At 42.2% G+C, this 24,583-nt stretch overlaps 1 protein-coding gene across 3 annotated transcripts in view; it reads left to right on the top strand.

The window, feature by feature from the left end:
- The window catches only part of EXOC6B (exocyst complex component 6B), a 624,130-nt gene that overhangs the window by 9,840 nt on the left and 589,707 nt on the right, over positions 1-24,583 (top strand). Inside the window, exon 1 of one of the 3 annotated variants that reach the window (XM_069066565.1) lies at positions 18,675-18,769. The exons of the other annotated variants lie outside the window; for them this stretch is intronic. The gene's annotated coding sequence lies outside the window, so the exon portion shown is untranslated. Of the gene's footprint in view, positions 1-18,674; positions 18,770-24,583 lie in introns of those variants that run through there. 3 annotated transcript variants of the gene reach the window in all.

The following is a 24,583-nucleotide window of genomic DNA, read 5'->3' as shown; positions in this document are numbered from 1 at the left end:
TTCAGAGCAGGAAGTGCCATGAGAGAGAAGGAAGAGAGAAGAGAATAGTGGAAGCTTTAGGCGTAGGGAGAACCAAGTGGGGACCAGAGGCAAAGGTCATGCTGACTGTTAAGTTAGGTACTTTTTTCCCCTTTAGAGGAGCTGATTGATAGTTTAGCCCAATATCCACCAATTTCAGGGGAAGACTCTAGGGTTGTAAGGACCTTTTGCCATAGACTCACACTGTGAATATGACTTACAGGGCTCTTTCCATTTCACTGGATGCCTTCACTTCACCCTTTCTAGTGTCTGGGAACTTGAGAATCAGAACCATTTGTCTGATCAGCTTGCTTTGGTGTCCAAACGAGCTTAGTGAGCAGAACTGCTAAATACCTGCTATAGACTCGAGTTAAAAGGCAGACTATTTTCTGTTCATTCATTATTTAAATATAAGGTGATTTATCTCTTTTGTGAAATATATTTTTGGGTTTAATAATAGTTCATGCTCAGTAAAAACTTAAACCAGCAGATCTTCAAATGGCAATTGATTCAGTGTTGTTGAATTCTCTTAGTCTGTACTCAAGTGGCTTTTCTTCTTTTTGTATCTTTTATGATAAAATCTGAACTCTTTTTTTGGGAGATGGTGGATAATTCTATTACATTGTCTCAGCAGAGATGGTAGCAGCCTGTCTTGATATTTATGACTTTTTTCTTCTATTATAGTTTACAATTTGGGTTCTTTTTGGAAGCTTCCCTATCTCTTACAGGCCCTTAATATGTTACCATTTCACCATCTTTGGTGTCTGATTTATAATCAGGAAATAGATGAAGTGTTATACTTGTCCTTTGGCAGCAAATTCATATTCAGAAATAGAAAACCTCAGTAGATTGGGCCACATTTTTGTGGTTTCCTTATTCTTTATCATAACAAATTGATACATGATAATGAAACATAATTTAGTTGTGTGAATCTTTATCTCCATTCTTTCCCCCAACTCTTTAAATGTGTTTGCATATATAAAGAGTAGAGTCTTAATTATCATTTCATTGATATGAGGAACTCCCAGGTGGGGAGACTTCCTTTGCCAGTACAGATCAGCAGCTTGATGTCTTGGAGAGTTGACTGGAGGATTGAGAAGTTAAGTGCCTTGCCCAGGATCACACAGCCATTCTATGTCTGAGGTGGGATTTGAGCTAAGGGTTTTGTTTTGTTTTTTAACATATATAACAGAAACCCTGATTCCAGACAACATATAAAGAAGCTTTACAGTGAGAAAGTGTGGCTCCCAGTGTGCCTTCTCACTCAGGGTCCTAATTAGTATTCTTTTTTTGCTTACCTCTTCCTCTTTTCAATTTCTTTATTTATTTTTCTTTTTCAACATTCATTTCCACAAGATTCTGAGTTACAAATTTTCTCCCCGTCTCTCCCCTACCCCACCCCAAGATAGTGAACACATTGAATACCCCTTCCCCCAGTCTGTCCCATCCCCCATTCCCCCCAACTTTCTTGTAGGGCAAGATGGATTTCTATACCCCAGTGCCTGTATATCTCATTTCCCAGGTGCATGTAAAAAACAATTTTTTTTAAACATTTGTTTTTAAAACTTTGAGTTCCAGATTCTTTCCCTTCTTCCCTCCTCACCCACCCCCACTGGGAAGACTAGCAATTCAATATAGGTTATACATGTGTAAGTATGCAAAACATTTCCATAGTAGTTCTATTGTGAAAGACTAACCATATTTCCCTCCATCCTATCCCGCTCCCCCCCCCACTTATTCTTTTTTCTCCTTTGACCCTGTCCCTTTTCAAAAGTGTTTGCTTCTAACTACCCTCGCCCCCAATCTGTTCTCCCTTCTGTCATGCCCCCACTTATCCCTTCCCCCATACTTTCCTGTAGGGTAAGATACCCAATTGAGTGTATATGTTATTCCCTTCTTCAGTCAAATTCTATGAGAGTAAGGTTGACTCATTCCCTTTCACCTTCCTGCTCTTCTCCTTTTTAACAGTTTTCTCTTGCCTTTTGTATATGAGATAATTTACCCTATTCTATCTTTCTCTTTCTCCTCCCAATATATTCCTCTCTCATCTCTTAATTTTTTTTTAGATACCATCCCTTCATATTCAACTCATCCTGTGCCCTCTGTCAGTGTATACATGCATACACACACAAACACATATATATATATATATATATATATATATATATATACACTCCCATACACCCTCCTATACATACACATATATGCATGTATACACACACACACACACACACATATATATTCCCTTCAACTATCCTTATACTGAGAAAAGTCTCATGAGTTACAATGATCATTTTTCCATGTAGGAATGTAAGTAGTTCAACTTTAATAAGTGCCTTATGATTTCTTTTTCCTGTTTACCTTCTTGTGCTTCTCTTACTTCTTGTATTTGAAAGTCACATTTTCTGTTCAGCTCTGGTCTTTTCATCAAGAATACTTGAAAGTCCTCTATTTCATTGAATGCCCATATTTTCCCCTGAAGTATTATACTCAGTTTTGCTGGGTAGGTGATTCTTGGTTTCAATCCTAGCTTCTTTGATCTCCAGAATATCATATTCCAAGCCCTTTGATTACTTAGTGTAGAAGCTGCTAGATCTTATGTTATCCTGATTGTGTTTCCACAATACTCAACATGTTTCTTTCTGACTGCTTGTAATATTTTCTCCTTGACCTGGGAACTCTGGAATTTGGCTATAACATTCCTAGGAGTTTTCTTTTTGGAATCTTTTTCAAAAGGTGAGCAGTGAATTCTTTCAATTTCTATTTTGCCCTGTGGTTCTAGAATGTCAGGGCAATTTTCCTTCAGAATTTCTTGAAAGATGATGTCTAGGCCCTTTTTTTGATCATGACTTTCAGGTAGTCCAGTAATTTTTAAATTGTCTCTCATGGATCTATTTTCCAGGTCAGTGGTTTTTCCAATGAGATATTTCACCTTGCCTTCTATTTTTTCATTTGTTTGGATCTGTTTTATGGTACCTCAATTTCTTGTAAAGTCATTAGCTTCCATTTGCCCTAATGTAATTTTGAAGGAATTCTTCTCTTCAGTGAGTTTTTGAAATTCCTTTTCCATCTGGCCAATTTGGCTTTTTAAGACATTCTTCTTCTCATTGGCTTTTTGGGCCTCTTTTACCATTTAAGTTAGTCTACTTTTTAAGGTGTTATTTTATTCAGTATTTTTTGGGTCTCATTTAGCAGGCTGTTGACTCATTTTTCATGATTTTATTGTGTCATTCTCATTTCTCCTTCCAGTTTTTCTTCCACTTCTCTTACTTGATTTTCAAAATCCTTCTTGAACTCCGTGGCCTATGACCAGTTGTAATAGTAATGGCATTTAAAGATTCCCCTGTATTGGCTTGGTTTTTGGTTTGATTGTGTTAAAACCCAGAGCTTGTTAATCCCACCTGTGGGATGGACTTGTTGAGGTGAAAAGAGAGTGCTGAACTGGGAGGAGCTGGTGACGTAAATTTGGAGAGACACAAGAGAGAGGCAGAAGAACTTTTTGGAAGCACCCTTTTGGAGGCAGAGAGAGACTGAGAGAAGCTGAGGGTTCCTTTGAATTGCCCAGGACTTTTGAGACCTGCCCCTGGAGCTGCCAAGGACTGAGGAGACATGGCTGTTATGCTGGTACTTTGTCTGTTTTGATGTTGTTTTGCCAGATTTGTCCATTGGTGAAAGACAGTGCTGTTGTTGCAGAAGTCTTGGAACCTTGCTCTTGGTTCAGAAGCCCTGAAGAAAGATTTTCTTGTTGTATGTTTACAGAAATCCTAGAAGGGGGTTTTGCTGATGTTTTCAGGGGTCCTAGGACTGTTCTGCAGACAGAGAATGAATTAATGAAGAGACTGGCAATGTATCTTGTGGCCTTGCTAAGTTTTGTCTCCCCAGGAACAAAGATTGCTGAGAACTTGCCTTGTGTCAAGATGAAGAAAAGACCTCCATTTGGGTATTAAGTGCTGTGCTTAAACTTGTTGTAACTCTGGGGTGGATTCAATTGTGATCCAGGGGTGGGGAACTTTTGACCTTTTTGTGCTCTGTGATCGAACAAATGAATGTACCTTACTTATGATTGGAAACTAATCTCCATTTGAGAACAGGGGCTTTGTGATGGACTAAATGAAGGTACAGCCTAGGGGTGGAGTAGTATTTAGAACAGGGACTTTGTAATTGATTAAATGAATGTAATGTCCTGGGGTGGGGTAGTACTTGATTAAATCAGGGAGTACTTGGAGATTATTTAATCACACTTAGTAAATGCTGTATTTTGAATGATGTCATATTTTGATCTTCTCTGTTCTTAATTTTTCACTGAATAAAATGGAGAACACCTATGCTGGTATTTTGAACCTAGGGAAGTTGCCTTTGCTTGGCATTCCATTACACCAGTTCATATTTTTTCTTTTTTTTTTTGGAGGGCATTTGGGGTTAAGTGACTTGCCCAAGGTCACACGGCTAGTTTTTGTGTGTGTGTGTGTGTGTGTGTGTGTGTGAGTGTGTGAGTGTGTGTGTGTGTGTGTGTGTGTGTGTTAAGTGTCTGAGGCCGGATCCGAATGCAAGTCCTCCTGACTCCAGGGCCGGTGCTCTATTCACTGCACCACCTCGCCTCCCCTAACTAGTTCATATTTTTCTTGGAGGCTTTTGATGCAGGAGTTTTGACTTTGTTGTCTTCTTCTGGTTCCATGTTTTGATCCTTTTTGTCCCCAAAAATATTCCATGGTCTAATTGTGCTTCCTCTGCTTGCTCATCTTGCCAGCCAATTACTTGACTTTTAAGCACTTTGCCATGGTAGAACTTTGCTTCCAGAGCGGAAAGAGCTGTGTCCCAAATTTCTGGGATTTTGTGTAGCTGTTGTCAGAGCTATGAGGAGGGCGCCCTCTTTATAGCCCCCACAAGCTCTGGCACATTGGCTTTCCTCACCCCAGTACTGCCACCCAAGACTGAAACCCAGATCTAAGCAGGTCAAAGCAAGAGCAATTACCCTCTGAATGGTCAGTTGGTCCCCCATGATCTGTAGGCCAAGACTTTAGAGGCAGCAATGGCAGCAACTGCACTGGCAACACCTCTGCTGCCTTGGGGGCAGGGGCTGGACCACACTCTTTTCTCCCCCAGTTTCAACAGAGTTCCCTGCTTACTTTTTACTTTCTCTTTGGTGTTTATGGTTGAGAAGTCTGGAAACTCCACAGCTCCTGGTGATTCACTCTCCTGAAGTCTGCTTGGGCTGATCTGGCTCCAGCTGGTCTGGCCCGGAAGTTTGGGCCAGTGGCTCATGTTCGACTGAGCTTGGCTCCCAGCCTGGTGTGATAGACCCTTCCTGTCGGCCTACCAGGCTGCCTTCAGCAGCAGATTTGTTTCTCTTTGTCACTTTGTGGGTTCTGTAGCTCTAAAATTTGTTTAGAGTCTTTTTTTTACAGGTATTGGAGGTGGTTGGAGTGAGAGCTCGTGCAAGTTTCTGCTTTTACTCTGCCATGTTGGCTTTGCCCCCCTGCTTACCTCTTTCTGAGAAGTCTGTTTTCTCTTTGTTGTTAGATTGATAGACCACTGCTTTGAATTGAATGAAGTAGCTGTTTAGAAAGTATTTTGATTCAGTTTGGTAGCTTTAGGAAATATGCGCACTGAATTCTGATTGGAACTATCTCACTAAGTTTAAAAAAGATTCAATAAAATTATATTTGTATTGTTAGGGGTCCATCAGTAATTTGATTCATTTTATTTAAACAAATATTTAAAGCTTCTGTTGTTAATATATTGTTTGTCCTTCTTGCAGAGGACCTTGAAATCAGAAAGATGAGGCCATGACTTGTAAATGGATTGGATTTAAGTGAGGGAGGGCTGTTGCAAAGTCACCAGCCTCACTTTTCTCCTGTGGTTGCAGAGCCTTGGCTCCAGTGGCAGGATATAGATCACTGTGACTGGAGATGGCCCAGATGCTGTGGTAGACCTTGGCCTTTTTAAGTGAAGGTCCTTCCCAGGTCTCAGTTTGTCTGAGGCAACACCTGTTCAGTGATGTCTAGGTAAGAAATGAGACCTACAATGGCCTCTTTTACCTAGTCAAAAAGAAAAAAATGCTTTTGGGAGGGTAAGACCCTCAAGGCCAAAATGGAAATAATTGCTATTTGCAGTCATTCTGAGCTCTTCAGGTCCAAACAAAGACCAAGTAAGGCTTGTCTGGGACCTTAATAAATGGTTGTTGATTGAAAGAGATGTAGGAAAAGGAATAAGTATCTGTATAGCTCCTTGTTAAGGTCTTTCCCTGGTCTCTGACTGAGGTGACACTCATTTAGTAATCAAGGCTAGGGTTAATATATAAACATAAGCAGAAGGAAGAAAATTCGGAAAACAAAAAGTCATTGTAAATGATGGCACCTGTAACCGTGTACTTCTGTAATTTACTACCATTCAGTTTTTGGCTCCCTTTGGTTCAAGTCCCCATTGTGTTACTTGTTCTGATGTTTAGTTCCTTCATGACATTGTGGATTGGCTCAGTCTCTTTCCTTGTTTTATCTCAGAAGATGTAAAAAAAGATTTGTTAGGCACTATTCTGGGAGGTTAGTCCCCTCTGACACTTGTTTGGGCTAAACTCTCCTCAGGCAGGCTGACCTCATTGCCACCAAAGAGTAAGACTTTTCTTTGTCCACCCCTCACTGACTTTGGCTATCAGTCACTTAAGGGTCACCATCACAGTGGAGCCTCTTGCAGATTTGAGGTTTAAAAATCGGGAGCTTTTAGAGGCAGAACTTTGGGTGTTGGCTGCCTTCCTGTTTGGAGACTGATATTGGCAAGAAAAGCTGTGCTTTTCACAGTAATCATAGGCACCTATGTGAACACAGAGTATGTTCTGTGTTTTAGTACATTGTGATTATATCTAATAAGAAGGCAGTTCCTCAGCAGCAATGCCTCACAGTATTTTAACATCTAATTTAGCCAATTTCATTGACTGAGGGAGTGGTGAAATTTTGATTTCTCTGTGGGAAAATTCTAAATGAATGGATCATTAAAATCTAGGCCTACCTGGCATAGGATTTATTGAGGTGATTCAATGGAGGAAGAAAGAAATGGAGGAAGGAAGACTTTGGTCATTTAAAGGGGTTTCCCAGGCTCTTCCTTATGGTCAGAGGAGTTCCTATTTGTAAAGTGACAGCACATGGTAGGTGCTGCATAAGGGCTTATTCCCCCTCCCCCTCTTTTCCCTCCTTCATTATTCATCATGTAGCCCCACAATTCAGTTCTCTTGGTCTTTGAGCAGAACTTAGCAGAAAGGTAAAGAGCTCTTTGGTAGAATAAGTGTTCTGTATTGTATCATTTGTATTTTTCTTGGGCTTTAGACCTGTTTGTCTTGGATGAGAGGAAGAGGAACTTTTTACTGGTTACCTATCACATGCCCATTGTTTACACTGATCCTCCCTTTTTAGTTGAGCTTACAGGCTTGGTGAGTTTCTAAATGGCAGCCAAGATGGCATATTTTTTTGGAACTGGGCCTTTGGAAGTATGGTAAGTCAGCATATCTGTGCTTAGTCCTCTTCGAAGGAGTGTGGAGTAAACAACAGCTCTTTTGGTAAAGGTCATGGAAAGAGGTTTTCCTTCATTCAGTTTTGTGTCTGTGCAGCAGTGGAGACAGACACAAAATTCATCAGGAGACCAAGGGGTTGGTTGTCAAACATGGAAATGACTTCATGGTGTAAACTTAGATTTTGTTCAAGCAGGTTACTTCCCTGGGTTTTGGCTGTAAGGTAGGCCTCATGGGGCAACAAGAAGCCGAGTGACCCAGATAGAGGCCTTATAGCTATGGAACTGTAACTCCAAATGTCATATTTCCGTTGGGCTGTTCAGCCTTCTTCTCCATTCTGGTACCAGTTTAGTTTAGGTCTCTATCTTGAGGCTTTGATTATTTAGTTCATGTTCAGTATACTTGTGTCCAGTGATTTAAATTTTATGAACTTTCTCTGGTGGTGCTATTCTGGATTATAGCATGTATTTATCATTCTGCTTATAGTCATGTTTGTTAATTGTCATTTATTGGACACTCTACCTGACTTTGATGTGACTGTCAGGCCCCTCACAACAGCATAATTTGAGAAAATAAAAGATGAACTAAAACCTGTTCATTTTTCCCTCATTTTTAATGCTGACAAGTTTTAATGTGGGACCAGGTCAAAACTGATGAGGATTTTTGGATTAGGAGTGGACTTCAAACTTGCCTGGTCCCTGTAACCTGTTGCCATGAACATATGACATGTGGTTGTGGAGAGGTGGAGTCAGAATGGCAGCACAAGGAACAGTTTTGTTTTAGCTTCTTTACATCCTCTCCTGCAATGACTGATAAGAAGTGCCAGACCAAATGCTGATCAGGGAGGCAAATAACAAGTCACAGTGAATTATTTTTCTAGCCCAGGGCAGCATAAGAAGATAGAAAAAGAGGTCTGTAGATATTGGGTTTGAGGTTGGCTGGGAGTGCAGAAGCCTCTGCAATGCCCAAACAGGTGGCATTAGTGGTGGGGAGCAGCCCATTGTCCATAGATAGTAAGGGGACTCAACACTTGGGCAGAAAGAGATCCCAAGGGATCCCTTTGTCATTCCTGGGTACAGGAATGGATGCCATCTGGCATCACTGTCACCCATTACCTACTTCAAGTTACATTTCTGGGGCAGAGAGGAGTAGTCATAAGGGAGCAGGGTCCCTCGCTGAGTAAGGAGGAAGGAACAATTTCTAGAACCAAGAGACTCCAACTGAGTGAAATTTGCACAGTGAAGACCTCTGATCAACAGAACAACAGTTCTCTTCTTAGGTCACAGTGCTTTGGAAGCATCGAAAACTTACAGGCTACCAGACTGAGCTGTGAAAGCAGCAGAAGGGCATAAAAGGCAGAAGCTCAGCTCCCAAAGGAAAGTAGAGCCCAACTCTAACATGAAGTCCAAAGATGAGTAGTAGCCTGGAAAAATGAACAAACAATAAAAGAAGAACCTGACCATAAAAACTATTAGAATGACAGAGAAGCTCAAGACACATACAGGAAAACAGTATCTTCAAAACATCTACAAGCAAATCATTAAAGAAAAGTGAGCATTGGACATAGAACAACAAAAATTTCTAGAAGTGTAAAAAAAAAAGAGGCCCAAAAAGGAAAATAAGTGATTTTTAAAAATCAAATAAAAATGGTAAAGGATAACCTGGGGGAGAAATGAGAGCTATGAAAGAAAATTATGAAAAGAGGATTAGCAGTTTGGTAAAAGAAGTACCAAAAATTACTAAAGGAAATAACTCCTAAAATTCAGAATTGGTCAAATAATAATAATAGAGGTACAAAATCTCACTAAAGAAAGTAACTCCTTGTAAATTATTATTATTTTTTTCATTTTTCAAATGCTTTATTAACTTCTGATTTACATCATTCATTTCTGCCAGATTTTGAGTTACAAATTTTCTTCCCGTTTTTCCCCTACCCACCGCCCCAAAATAGCAGTCCCACAGGATATCCCCTCCTCCAATCTGCTCTCTCCCATATTTTCTCCCACACCCCTTTCAACTTTTCCAGTGGATCTCTATGCCCCAGTGCCTGTATATCTTATTTCCCAATTACATGTAAAACAGTATTAATAATAGTATGTGTGTGTGTATATATATATTTGATTTTAAAACTTTGGATTCGAGATTTCATTCCCTTCCTCCCTTGTCACCCACCCTTACTGGGAAGATAAGCGATTCAGTATAGCTTGTACATGTGTAGCTAATGCAAAACATTACCATAGTAGATATATTGTAAAAGACTGACTATATTTCCTTCCTTTCTATCCCACCTCCCACTTGTTTTATTTTCTGCTTTGATCCTGTCCCTTTTCAAAAGTGGGTGCTTCCAACTTCCCTCCCCTCCAGCCTACCCTTCCTTCCATCATCCCCCCTCTTATCCCCTTCCCTCCTACTCTCTTGTAGGGTGAGATACCCTATTTAGTTTGTATGTCATTCCCTACCCAAGCCAAATTCAGTGAGAATAAGGTTGACCCATTCCCTTTTGCCTTCCTATTTTTCCCCTCCATTGTAATCATTTTCCCTTGCCTCTTCTATATGAGATAATTTATCCCATTCTGTCTCTCCCCATCTCCTCTCATTATATTCCTCTCTCACCTCTTAATTTCACCTTTTAAATATCATCCCTTCCTATTAAATTGTTCCTGTGCCCTCTATCTACGTATACTTGTAAACATATATACACACATTCACATATGTATTCATACGTCTGTATACCTTCCGATATAAAAAAAAAATATATATATATATATATTTCTATTCCCTTCAACTATTTTCATACTGAGAAAAGTTTCATCAGTTACAATTATCGTTTTTCCATGTAGGAATGTTAATATTTCAACTTTGATAAGTTTCTTATGATTTCCCTGTTTACCTTCTCATGCTTCTCTTGTTTCTTGTATCTGAATGTCAAATTTTCTATTCAACTCTGGTTTTTTCATCAAGAATGCTTGAAAGTCCTCTATTCCACTGAATTACCATATTTTCCTCTGAAACATGTTACTCAGTTTTGCTGGGTAGGTGATTCTTGGTTTTAATCCCAGCTCCTTTGACCTCCGGAATATCATTCCAAGCCCTTTGATCCCTCAGTGTAGAAGCTGCTAGATCCTGAGTTATCCTGATTGTGTTTCCACAATATTCAATTTTTTTCTTCCAGGTTGCTTGTAATATTCTGTCTTTGATCTGGGAATTTCAGAACCTGGCTATAATATTCCTTGGAGTTTTCTTTTTGAGATCTTTTTCAGGAGGTGATCAGTGGATTCTTTCAACCTCTGTTTTGCCCTCTGGTTCTTAAACATCAGGGCAATTTTCCTTGAGAATTTCTTGGAGGATGATTTCTAGGTTCTTTGTTTGATCATAGCTTTCAGGTAATGCAATAATTTTAAAATTATCTCTCCTGAATCTATTTTCCAGGTCAGTGGTTTTTCCCATATTTCACATTACCTTCTATTCTTTCATTTGTTTGGATCTGTTTAACAGCATCTTGATTTCTCATAAAGTCATTAGCTTCCATTTGCTCCAATCTAATTCTTAAGGAATGATTCTCCTCAGTGAGCTTTTGAGATTCTTTTTCCATCTGGCAAATTCAGCTTTTTAAGGCATTCTTCTCTTCATTGCCTTTTTGAGCCTCTTTTGCCATTTGAGTTAGTCTATTTTTTAAGGTATGATTTTCCTCAGTCAGGCTGTTGACTCTCATTTCATAATTTTCATGCATTGTTCTCATTTCTCTTCCCAATTTTTCCTCCACTTCTCTTATCTGGTCCTCTATGGCCTGTTACCAGCTTGTATTTTCCTTTGAAGCTTTTGGTGCAGGAGTTCAGACTTCACTGTCTTCCTCCTGTTCCATGCTTTGCTCCTTTTTGTCCCCAAAATAGGAGTCTAATGTTGGAATCTTCTGTTTGCTTTGCTTCCATTGCTTGGTCATGTTGCCACTCAATTACTTGACTTTTTAGCTTTTTGCCACAGTAGGACTCTGCCATCAGACAGGGGAGCTTTCATTCCAAATGCTGGGATTTTCTCAGCTGCTGGAGGTATTAGTTGGGTGCTCTCTCTGAGGTCTCCACATGCTCTGGCAAGCTGGACACATACCCCAGGCCCTCCACCCTAGACTGCAATCCAGATCCAAGCAGGTTAAAGCAAGAGCGATTACCCCTCAGACTGGTGCTTGGTCCCCCTATACTCTTCAGGCCAGGAGCTGAAGCTGCCACATGGTGGAGGCTGTGCCGCCACCCTTGGGGGCAAAAGCTGATGCACTCCCAACTACTGGATCCCAAAGTCCACACTGCACTGACTTCTCACTTTGTCCTTAGCATCTATGTGTTTATAATTGCGGACTGCCACAGCTGCTGCTGATCTGGAGTCCCTCCAGTCAGTGGTTGGTAAGTCCCTCACTGGGGCTAAAACCTCTGGCTCGTGCGGGGCTGGGGTTGGCTTCCAGAGTGCTGCGCTGGCTGATACCTGCCGGGCTCTCCTCAGCAGGAGATTAGCTTCTCTTTTTCATTTTGTGGGTTCTGTTGCTCCAGAGTTTGTTTAGAGTCCATTTTTCCATGAATTGGGGGTGGTGGGAGGAGCCGGAGCTGCGTGGAGGTCCTGTTTCTACTCCACCATCTTGACTCAGCCTGGCTCCTTGCTAATTAAAATCAGCCGAGTAGAAGCCAATGAGTCTGTGAGATATGAAGAAACAGTAAAACAAAGTAAAAAAATTGAAAAAAAAAATAGAAGAAAATGTGAAATATCTCATTGAAAAGCAGCTGACCTGGAAAATAGATTCAGAAAAGCCATGAAAAGATAAAAAAACCTGCACATCATTTTTCGAGAAAGTATCTATATTTTTCTTTTCTTGTTGTTTTATTTATAAAAATTAATTACTTATTTTTCATATTCTCTTAAAAGCAATTTGAGTTTCAGATACCCCTGTCCCTTCATCCCTCTCCCACCAGTTGGGAAGGCAAGCAATATGGTATCAATTATACATGTGAAATCATGCAAAACATTTCCGTATTAGCCATGTTACAAAAGAAAAAAGCAAGAAAAATACAGCAATTGAAAAAATTGTACTTTGATCTGCACTCTTCATTATGCATCTCTCTGGAGATGGATAGCATTTTTTTTTTATCATTGGTCTTTTGTAATTGTCTTGGATCATTGTATTGATCAGAGTAGCTAAGTCTTTCACAGTTGATCATTGTTACAATATTGCTATTACTGTGTTATAATGTTCTCCTGGTTCTACTCATTTCACTTTGCATCATAAGAATCTTCCCAGGTTTTTTTTTAAACCATCCTGCTCATCATTTCCTATAGTATCATAATCATATGCCACAACTTGTTCAGCCATTCTCCATTTGATGGGCATATATAGGTCCCTTTCCTTTTTCTTTGAATTCTTTGGGTTACAGTAATGCTATTTATAGGTTAAAGGGTATGCATAGTTATATAATCTTTTTCATGTAGTTCCAAATTGTTTTCCAGAATGATTGGAGCAGTTCACAATTCCACCAACAGTACATTAGTGTCCCTGCTTTTCCACATCCCCTCCTTTGACATTTGACATTTTCCTTTTCTGTCATGTTAGCCAATCTGATAGGTGTAATATGGTACCTCAGACATTTGACATTTTCCTTTTCTGCCATGTTAGCAAATCTGATAGGTGTAAGATTGTGCCTCAGATTTATTTTAATGAATATTTCTGTAATCAATAGAGATTTAGAGCATTTTTTTTATATGAGTATAGATAGCTTTGGTTTCTTCTGAAAACTTCATATCCCTTAACCATTTATCAATTAAGGAATACCTCTTTCCCAAGAAATTATAAAAGAAAACTGTCCAGATATCTTAGTACTAGAGGACAAAGTAGAAATTGAAACAATCTACTGATCACTTCCTGAAAGAAATCATCAAAATGAAAGATTCCAGGAATATTTTAGCCAAAATTTGGACCTCCCAGGTCAAGGATGAAATACTGCAAGCAGCCAGAAAGAAAGAATTCAGATGACATGGAACTATAGTCTGGATTACACAAGATTTATCAGCTACCACTATTTAGAAGTAGAGGGCTTGGAATAGGTAGTACGGAAGGCAGAGGAGCTAGGATTACAACCAAGAATAACATACACAGCGAAACCAAGTATAATCCTATAGGGGAGACTTGGTTGTGAGTATATGTGTATTAAGGTATAGCGAACTTACATGTAAGATAGAGACCTGGTGATCTGGAAGAAATACACACACGCATAGACGTATATGTGCATATACAATGTACATATATGTGTATGTTGGTATATGTGTGTGTATATGTATACATATACACACGCACACACACCCATCCATCCCTCCCCGCACCCCCCTGGCATACACAGAAATACATTTTATTCACAAATATATGGCCTTCTCTCATCCTCACCAGATATGGAGGGTGACCTTATTATAGATCTCGGGCCTATACCTTAGCAGGAAATTCTTTTATGACTTTCTGGCTAAGTGACCATTCAGCCTTGGCAGAAGACTTTCAGTGATCAAATACTCACTACTTAAAGTAGCCTATTCTGAGTCAAGTCAGCAAACATTTATTAAGTACTTACTATGTGCCAGGCAATGTGTCATGCTTGAGAATATAGTTATACAAGCAGAAGGAAAGGGAGACTTTACTCTCCAGAGCTGCTGGTAGGGGAAGACAGCATATGAAAGGAAGCTGAAAGGAACGTGTCGCCTGAGTGAGACCATGGTAGAGAAAGTCTGGGTGGAGCCTAGAGTGGAATGAAGACATGGCTGGCCTTGGCACTGAAGGGGTTGTGAACAAAAAGTTTAAGAAGCCTTGCTTTAGATGGAGGTTCCTGGAGGAACCAGCCAGTCAGAGGATAGGACCATGGATACTTCCAGTGTGGGAAGTCCAGGAATGGAGGGAGCTTGCAGGGTGAGGAGGCTTCTGTGGAATGGAATGGTGGAGAAAGTACAGAGAGTTAAGAGTGGAGTCAGGAGAGGAAGGAAGACATTGTTATTCCATATCCATTCTTGGATAACTTGGATTCTTAGAAATTTTTATATAAATGGTGCTGAAATAAACCTCTGCAGCTGATAACCTTTTGCTCTTACTTCTTCCCTATGTTACCAAGCAGAATAATGTCATTCATTCATCTATTTGGAGACCACTACTGTAAGTGCTAGTCTTTAGTCTTCTCAGACAAAACATATTTAGTTCCTTATGTGATGCTTGCATGGCATAATTCCAGGTCTCTCACCTTACTGGTTGCCAGCATGGAAATACTTCTGGATGTACTTTAGTTTGTCAAAAACCTTCCTAAAATATAACTCTCAAAACTGGATAAAATAACTCTAGCTGTAGCTTGACCAGGGTAGAGGATGATTTCCCTTACTGTGGATTCTGCCTCCTCTTAAGCACCCAAATACCCAAATACATTAGCGTTTTTTGGCCTCCGTGTCATGTTCTTCACTCATAGTGAGTTGACATTCCACTAAAGTCTAAATATGTTTTTCTTTTTAAAATTTTATTTATTTGTTTTTAGTTTTCAACATTCACTTCTATACAATTTTGAATTATCAATTTTTTCTCCCTTCCTTCTTCCCTCCCCAAGATGGTGTGTAATCTGAGTATTCATTATATTATAAAGAAGAATTAGAACCAAAGGGAAAAATCATGAGAAAGAAGAAATTAAAAAAAAAGAGAGAAAATAGCATGCTTCGATCTGCATTTTTAGACTCCATAGTTCTTTCTCTGGATGTGGATGGCATTTCCATTATGAGTCTTTTGGAATTGTCTTAGATCCTTGTACTGATGAGAATAGTTAAATCTATCAAAGGTGGTCTTTGCACAATGATGCTGTTACTATTTACAGTGTTCTCCTGGCTCTGTTCACTTAGCATCACTTCATGTAAGTCTTTCCGGGTTTTGCTAAAATCCGCCTACTTATTGTTTCTTATGGAACAATATTTTCCCGTTATATTCATGTACCACAACTTGTTTAGCTGTACCCTAATTGATGGGCATCCTCTCAACTTTCAGTTCTTGGCCACAGTGTTTTTCACCTAGACTATTGTCTAGCCGCACTTTTCAGCAGTTGAACCTAGGAATAGGATCTTGTATGTTCCCTCGGTATGTTTCCCCTTGGTCCGTTGCACTAGCCTGCCAAGATCTTTTTGGATCTTGACTCTGTCATCCATCATGTTAATGTTAGCCATCCCTCCCAGCCTTGTATCATCTGCAGATTTGAAAACTATTACATGTATGCATCTTGAAGACTGCCAACAACAAACGCGTTCTGATAGGTCTTGCCATGCTAGAGAAGCAGAGGTGTGAGGTGGATCAGATGTTTGTCTTAGACCTGTCAAGCTCAATGCCTGTAGGCTGGAGATCAATTGGGGATTTTGACCACAACAGCTTGCAGAATATCTGCTAAGGCTCAGGGGCTTTGATCTGTTGCAGTGGAGGGTACCTTACAGAAGAAGCCTGAAGGGTCATAGAGTTAGTTAACTGAGCAAGAGCTATAGAGGATGTCCTGAAAGCCTTCTGCCCTTCTCCTATCACACTGTTTTGATGCTGCTTTTGTGCTGGATAATGTGGTTATATACCTGTGCTAGGGTGTGAGGGGGTGTGAGAGGGATGGAGGCAGGATCAGAACCAGGGCTGGGGAGAGCATCCTAGAGCTCCTCTAGTCTGACCCCCTCTTCCTGTGGAAGACATCGAGGCCCAGAGAAGAGAAGGAAATTCAGTTGAACAATGCCTCCTATGTGTCAGGAACTCCTCTTGGTGCTGTAGCTAGAAAGACCCAAAATACAAGTCAGGAGCTGACATTCAGGTGCGGGGGAGGGGAAGGGGAGGATGTCCACAGATAAATAAATACAAGTATATTTGAGAGAAGCACAGACATTTTGGGGGAAGGAGGGCGTGGATCCTGTTGGGATCAGGAAGAGACCCCGTGTAGCTGAGTCATGATGACTGGGAGCCAGAGCTTCTTAGAGGCTTCCTCATTGCCCCTTATTTCCTGTCCCTTGGCTTCTGCCCTCTCTTGGTTCTGCTTCCTGTCTAACCACTCTTCAGGCTCCATTGCTAAATCCTTATCTTCTCCGTCTTTCGTTCCTTAACTTCCAGATGAACACATGCTGCACAGTAGGTGAGAGGTTGAGGGAGAGAGATGAGGAACGCTCTCCGAGGTTTCATCCCTGGATGAGTGGGGGAATGTTTGTGCTCTCAACATTAACAAGGCAAGTTATGAAGAGGGGCAATTATGGGAGAAAGATAATGAGTTGTAGACATGCTGAGTTTGAGACACCTCTGGGATATGTACATGGCGGTACCCAGCAGGCAGCTGGTGATGTGGGATTTGCAGTCGGGAGAGAGGTTTGATTATAGATTTGGGAGTTACTTGCCCAGAGATGACACTTGAACTCGTGGGAGCCCATGATATTAGTAAGAGAGAGTGTATGGAGGAGAGAACAGAGAACAAAGCCTTGGAGAACATTCGTACTTAGGGGTGATGGGAGTGAGGAGATGGAGCCAAGGAGACTTCCAAGGAGTGGTCAGATTGGCAGGAGAGCAGAGAGGGCAGTGCCTCTGAAGGCAAGGGAAAAGAAATGGAATGGTTGGAGATGAGAAGTAAGAGAAGGCATGATTGAGGGGATGATGGGAAGAAATGGGTTCAAGGACACATGTACACCGATTGGCCTTGGCAAGGAAAATTGCCACCAGAAACTGGAGGAAAGGAGGGGAGACTAAGGAATAATATCAGGGGTTTTAAGATGAAATGAAGGGGAGACAAGAGAGACCAGTCCTCAGCTGAGAGGGTTAGGACAAGAGGAGGTGTGGGAGAAGAAAAGTCGAGGAAGATTCAGAATGGCTTCTGGGAAGTCAGGAAAGTCGGGGATCTTGGTGAACTGAGAGACCAGGTGATTTTAGGGACCATTGCCTTGTATTTTGAAGTTGCCGGGTATGAGGGCAGGGCTCTCACACTGGAGAGTAAGATGGAGTCATGTACTGGAGGGAGACTGATCTGGAGGCCAGTGAATGGCAGGGCCAGGAATTGCACTGCCTGGTAAAGATGACTGCAGTGACTCTCCCAAGGAAGAAAGGTTGGTGAGTGAAGGGGGCCAAAGGATGGCCCGAAAATGGGCATGACGATCCAGGCTGCTTGCTGGCCTTGCCTTCTCCTAGTCCAGGGTTTTGGAGGTGGGCTGCTGGTACAGTAAGAGAAAAAGAGAACTTGGGAGGGTGGCCAGGGAAAGAGAAAACCACGTCTCAGAAAATTCAAGGAGTGCATGTGAGGAAAAGCACAAAACAAGGAGCAAAGGAGAATTTATTAGCAGTAGAGAGAGTATTCCCAAGGCCCCATTGGAATGGGAAGGCAGAAGGCCATTTATTGTGGAGGGCCTGAAGTGAATGGGATGAAAGTTTGGGGAGACAGAGGAGGGGGAGAGAATTTTTGCTTCAGCTGGGAGTCAGTGGGCTCCTTCACTGTCTCAGATTCCCAGAAAGCCAGGACTGTTTATACTGTATTTCTGAGCTCTCAGTGGGCAGGAGACCAGGTGGTGATTTAATCTCTTGAGAGCTGGGCTGAGCTCTCATATCCCTGGATCTGGTGTACACTTCGACCATACTATACAACTGGTATACAACTAGTGAAGGAGGCTGACTCTGCTCCAGGAAGCCAGGGGTCTTGAAGGCCCCGAGGGTAATGAAGTGAGGTGGCTGGCTGGCCCCCTCCGAGGAGGCATTCTGCTCTAGCCTGGGGAGGCCGAAGTCACTCCAAGGTTACCCAGGTGTTATGGAGTAAAGCTTGGATATTAACCAGGGAAAATGGGGCACAGAGAGAAAAGGGTGTGCTGTGATGAAGCACAGTAGGGAGGGGTCCCCTCCTGATCCCCCCAGAAAATTGACGAGCCAAGGGACAGCAGCGGGCAGAGGCAGGAGGTGATTAGAAAGTGCTCTGTTTTTTAGGGACTCTCTTAGGCTGGGAGATTAAACAAGGTCTGGTTGGAGGAACCACCGGGGACATGTGCCATGTGTGGGCAGAGGGACTGATGTCACTCGAGAGGCTGTTTGCCCTTAGGGACTGCAGGTTGTGCTGAGGAGGCTCTGATGGTGACATAATCCTAAGGTTCCCTGAGCCAATTAATCAGAAGTGTGAGATAAGGTCTGAGTGAAGCAGGAAGGTGAGGATCCATCCTAGGGAGGAACTGGCCTTTACCCTTTGGACGGTATCATTGGGCTCTCAGAAGCTTTGGCAGGTGAGTTAAAGCCTGCTGCCTCAGCCACCATGGATGCCAGACCCTTCAGTCCATGCTTTGCTTTTTCCAGGGCTCTCATTGTGGAAGGTTCCCTTCAAGGGATGCTGCCGCTCAGCTACCACTTGTTATCTTCTGAGACGGGGAGATGGCACTGTGCAAAGCTTGGCCTGGCAGCCTGAGCTGGGACGCTGCCTTTCCTTCATGTGATTCCTTGAGCACATGACACATCCCCCACCTTAGCCCAGGGATTTCAGGCTCTTAGTCACTCCTGAGAATGGGCATACTATTCGGGCCATTACCCAGGGCTAGGATAGGGCGAACAGCAAGTTTTATAACTTGCCTTGTTTTTGGGTAACTCGGCATGAAAAGGGTGTGGCACTGTTCTTTTTTAAATGTGGAAAATTCAGTATTGCTGGTGTGGAAACCTGAGGGTGTGGAAGGAGGTACAGTTTAATCAGGGCAAGGTTGCTTTGAATAAATCAAGCTTTCTCCATGTTGGCTAATGGGGTCTGTTTTCCTTTGCTCTCTGAATGGGAGAGTGGGCAAGGGTAGGTGCTAGGCAAGAATTCAGACTTGAAAATAAAACTGAGTAAAACACATTAAGTTTTGTGCTTTGTTCAGTCATTTCAGTGGCATCTGGCTGTTCCTGACCCCATTTGGAGTTTTCTTGGCAGAGATACTGGGGGGGTTTGCCATTCCCTTCTCCAGCTCATTTGACAGATGAAGAAACTGAGGCAAACAGGTTTAAGTGACTTCCTTAGGGTCTCACAGCTAGTAAGGGTCTGAGGTTAGATCTGAGCTCAGATGTCAGGCCTGGTGCTCTCTCCACAGCTCTGCCCAACTGCACTGGTCGTTTCAGCAGATATCATTGAACATTGGTCTTTAAGGCTTCCCATGCAGTACAGGAGTTTGGATTTATACAGACCTCCTTGAGGGCTAAACACTAGACCAGCCTTATCTGGTTTATATGTGAGTTTTCCGTTTAAGAGAAGCGTAATAGAATATGACCTGTTGTGACATGTTATGGTCCCTCCCCCACCCCCCACCCCCAGCACTTCTCCGGGGTCAGCCGCATCAGCCTGTAGTATGTCAGTGTGCTCAGGGACCCAGGGACCATTCAGGTGGTCTCCTGCAGGAGGCATTGAGACCATTGAGTGCTCCTGGCCTTCGTTGTAATTTCTAACAAGGCACTGGGGATTCAGGGCAGACTGAGCAAACATTCTCTGCCCTTTTCATCTCTTGTCCTCATGATAGTCTCGGAAATTTCTGGAAATCCCTAGGAGTAGAACATTTTAGAGGCAATGTAGCAAAGTGTCCTACTTGGAATCAAAAGACCTGGGTTCAAATCCCAACACAGTCATTTAGCTATGTAGTGATGACTGGGTTACTTTAATGCCTCAGTTTTCTCATCTGTAAAATGAGGATAATAATAATAATTGTAACTCAGAGAGTTGTTTCAAGGAAAGTACTTTAAAAAATGATTTATTTATTTACTTTTAGTTTACAACATTGAGTTCCACAATTCCTTGTTTCAAATTTTCTTCCCCTCCCTCTCCCCCCCCCCCCTTGCCCCAATGGTGGTATACAATCAAATTTAGGATCTACAAATACCTTCACATTAAGCATTAGTCAAGTTGTAAAGAAGGATTATAATCAATGGAGTGAACAGTGAGAAAGAAGAACAAAACAAAATAAAAAAGGAGAGCAAGGAGTTTGCTTCAGTCTGCAATCAGACTCTGTAGTTCTTTCTCTGGACGTGGATGGCCTTTTCCATCATGAGTCTTTTGGAGTTGTCTTCTAACCTTTTATTGTTGAGAGGAGCTCAGTCTGTCAAAATTAGTCATCACAGATACGATGTGTCTGTAATGGTGTACAGAGTTCTCCTGGTTCTGCTCTTCTCACTTACCATCAATTTAGATAAGTCTCTCCAGGTTATGATGAAGTCCGTCTGCTCCTCATTTCTTATAACACAATAGCATTTCATTACATTCATATGCCACAACTTGTTCAGCCATTCCCCAATTGATGGGCATCCCCTTGATTTCCAATTCTTTGTCACCACAAAAAGAGCTGCTATAAACATTTTTGTACATATGGATCTTCCTCCCACTATTATGATCTCTTTGGGATACAGCCCTAGAAGTGGTATTGCTGAGTCAAAGGGTATGCACTTTTTTTAGCCCTTTGAGCTTAGTTCCAGATTGTTCTCCAGAATGGTTGGGTCAGTTCACAACTCTACCATTAGTGTTCCAATTTTTCCACAACCTCTCCAGCATTTGTCATTTTCCTGTTTTGTCATCTTAGCCAATCTGACAGGTGAGATGTGGTACCTCAGAGTTGTTCTGATTTGCATTTCTCTAATCAATAGTGATTTAGAGCATTTTTTCATTTGATTATAGATATCTTTGATTTCTTCCAATGAAAACTGCCTGTTCATATCCTTTGATCATATATCAATTGGGGAATGACTTGGATTCTTATAAATTTGTCTCAGTTCTCTGTATATTTTAGAAATGAGGCCTTTATCAGAGACACTGGTTGTAAAAATTCTCTCCCAATTTTCCAGGAAAGTACTTTCTTGCCAAACATTAAAGCACCATATAACTATGAGTAATTGTTATTAGTTATGATAATAATAACTATAATACTGAGGAAGGGTTCTGGGGATTCAAACTGGGATGTCTTCTACCTGCTAAAGAAATTGGAAGCTGTGGGGGGAGTATTCTTGGAGCTGTCTGGTGACAGATTAATGATGTGGCCAGAGATGTCTTGGGCCATGAATGAATGAATGCCAAATTATTTACTTAGTACTTGCAGTGTGCAAACCACTGTGATAAATGTTGGGGAAGCAGAAAATAAGGCAGTCTCTCCTTGCAAGGAGTTCGTTTTAATGCAGCAGACAACATATGTATAACGTTTTAGCTGCCAGTCCCATGGTCCTTAGGGGGTAGCGGCAAAGCAGATGGAAATGCATCTTCTTTAATGTTATTTCCACTGACAAATCCATATCCATTTCTGGTGGTGAGTCATTTGACAGCAATAACTCTGGTGGTGAGAACCTTGGGTTCTGAGTCCTCAGCAACCTCACATATAGTTGCCAGGCTCCATCTCCAGCTGTGTTGCTTCTCAGGATGATGGATGTGGCTGGAAGCAGGTCCTTTGGGCTGGGGGGAATGTTGCCAGTTCCAGGGTTTGGGGTCTTACCTGCTAGTCGGTGGCAATTGGTCAGCAGTTAGTGTTGGGTGGTTAGGAAGGTGGGCACCTTCCCCATGGTGATTGCTCCCCTCCACAATGGCTGTGGGGCCCAGACTGGAGGGGGCACTATGAATCCCAGAGCTCTTGGGTTCAGTGTCCTGGGCTGTCTCCATCGGAGTCGGAGGGAAGAAGGTGATGCTTGAGGTCTTGATGGTGGTTTGTCTTGCCTTGCAAATGCTGCCTTCATCTAGGATTGAGTGTTTGCCTGTAGGTGGCAGGTGGCTGGCCATCTTCTTGGGTAGTAAAGCTTGCATTAGTCCAGAATAAATGTTGTGATCTTGGAACTTGTTTCAGGGGCCAAGATAGAGGAGTGTTTACTAGGCTGATTCCACTTATTTCCTGATAATACAGGTAGGGGAAGATGCTAGGCTTCTGTGGACATCAGCATCACCCCATTCTTCAGCCTTGGATCTTGTTTCAGAGATCGCTCAGATACCAGCCCGGCTTGGTGCCAATTTGGTCTTTTGGTCATGGGACGCAAAAGTTCTCTTGAATCAGATTCTGTCTTTTTGTCCATTTTATCATATCTTCCTCTTGTTAGGCGACATTCTGCCCATGTTGCACAATTATCAGAGACAGAAAGTAAGACAACTCTTCACCTCAAGGGTCTCTGTCTTAAACTTATTTGAAGGATGAACAGGGCCTTGAAAAATAGTCGCTGAACTTCAGTTCCACTCCACTTGGCTTTAGAGATTTCTCCGGCCTTTTCAGTCTTGACTCTCCTTGGCTCTGGGTCTGTCTGCTTCCGAGAGGCAGATATACTGGCTTTGGCTTCAGCCATCCTGAGCACTTAATGATCTTGGGTAAGTAATGGAACCTTGATGCACCATGGCGTCCTTGAAGTTGTTGTGAGGAAAGGACTTGGAAAGCGCCAAGCTGACGTGTGCAGACGCGGGTTCTGTGGGTTGTGTTTGTCTATTGTTCCCTTAGCTTTGAGAGTTTCTGATCAGTGACAATGAGTGAAAAGGAAAAGAGGAGAAAAAATAAATGACAGATGAAGACACTAAGGTTTTTTTTTACTTGAAATATATGGCACAGTTCACAAGTATCAGATCATTGGCCTATGACATTCACATACTAGAATGTAGCCTTTGGAAAATCCCCCTTGGAAATTGGTACCTTAAAAGAGTATCTTGGATACTTCACAGACTTCTGCTGGACAGGTTCTACTTTGACATACTCAAGGCCTGTGGGGAAAATTCTTCTTCTAGAGGCCCTGACAGGACAGTAGGAAGTGGAGTTCTCTGGGCAATGAGCTTTCAGAAAAGGGGGAAAGGTCAAGTCTAGGGTTGGCCACTGAATCCTGAAGCAGCTTTTTGTGCCTTTAGCAGCCCTGATGTTTACTGTGATGAGGCTGGATTTAATAGTATGCAGTCATCTTTGGCCTATCCCCAGAGGGCTGAGAAGATGACTTCATTGAAGCTTGCTTATCACTAGGTACAGAAGATAGCAACTCTACTGGGTACTGACTTCTTCCCATCTGTGCTCACACCCACACTATTCTCATTATTTATTAAGCAGCCTGTTGGAATTTTGCAAAGTGCTTTACAATCATTTTTATTAGTTATAAATCTTTTCAGTCCTGAAAGCCTGGTTGCTATTACTGATGTCCTTTTGCAGCACAGCTCTGGGAAGTTCAGTGACTTGTTCCCAGTCCCCACTGAGCCTCTAGTGACCCTAGGATTTATATTGCCAGCCTGGCTTCTCTCTCATTCATTGGGATCTTAGTTTCTAGGTCCCTCATCCTGTTACCCAATGAGCTGCTTTATTCTTTGGGGCTAAAATGGCGTTCCCCCTTGGAGGTCTCCTTCCTCTTGCATTGCCTCGGAAGGGCTGCCTGTCATCTTCAGGGATGGAGAGATCTAAGAGCAGCATTTGCTGGCTCAGGCCCCAGCGGCTCCTCACATCCAAAGGCTGTAGTCCAAGTTACTTTGGGAGAAACTGGTTGAGACCATGTGGATAGATATTCATTTCCTTCAGCTGATGGCCGCCCATGGCCGCCTTGGGTGGGGGGCATGTCATGCTCTGAGATCTAGTGAAAGCATTCTGATAGAGCTCCCTGCAGCAGTAGCCTGTGCCTGCATTCTTTCTCATCTCCAATGGGGATAGACCCTTATGCCTCCTCACCTCTACCCCACCCCACCCCCCTTTTTTTGCCTCTGGTTGCTAGAGTTCCCTGTTGACTTTGGTTTTTCCTGGGTTTATTTGGTTGCATAGATTTAGCAGATTTTCGTGGTTCTTGCTGTTGCTGTGATTTAAAAATGTCCCAAGTGAAGGTTTCCACTGCCTGGAGGTAGGATGCTTTGCATGATAGAATTTTGGAATAGCAGCCTTCCTGTGTTGCTACTGAATCTGACTGACACCAGGGGATGCCAGGTGGCCAGATAGAAGTCCCTTTTCCTAATTGACCTTTCTCTCTGGGCTCTGTTGGAGTCTAGCAGCCCCGCTGAGATCTCATATATTGGGAGCTTTTGACACGTGCCGTCTATTGCGAGTAATACTGGTGTGAACACCTTTGTATAGCTAGGGAAGGCGTCATACTATTGGTTCGAAGGCGCC

Source organism: Petaurus breviceps, unplaced genomic scaffold (genome assembly GCF_028583685.1).
Source record: "Petaurus breviceps papuanus isolate PSGF00001 unplaced genomic scaffold, PetGlider_PUasm1.0 139, whole genome shotgun sequence".
In the NCBI taxonomy this organism is placed as follows: domain Eukaryota; kingdom Metazoa; phylum Chordata; class Mammalia; order Diprotodontia; family Petauridae; genus Petaurus; species Petaurus breviceps.
The sequence above is the reverse complement of the archived record's forward strand: the minus strand, read 5'-3'. Positions and strand labels throughout refer to the sequence as shown.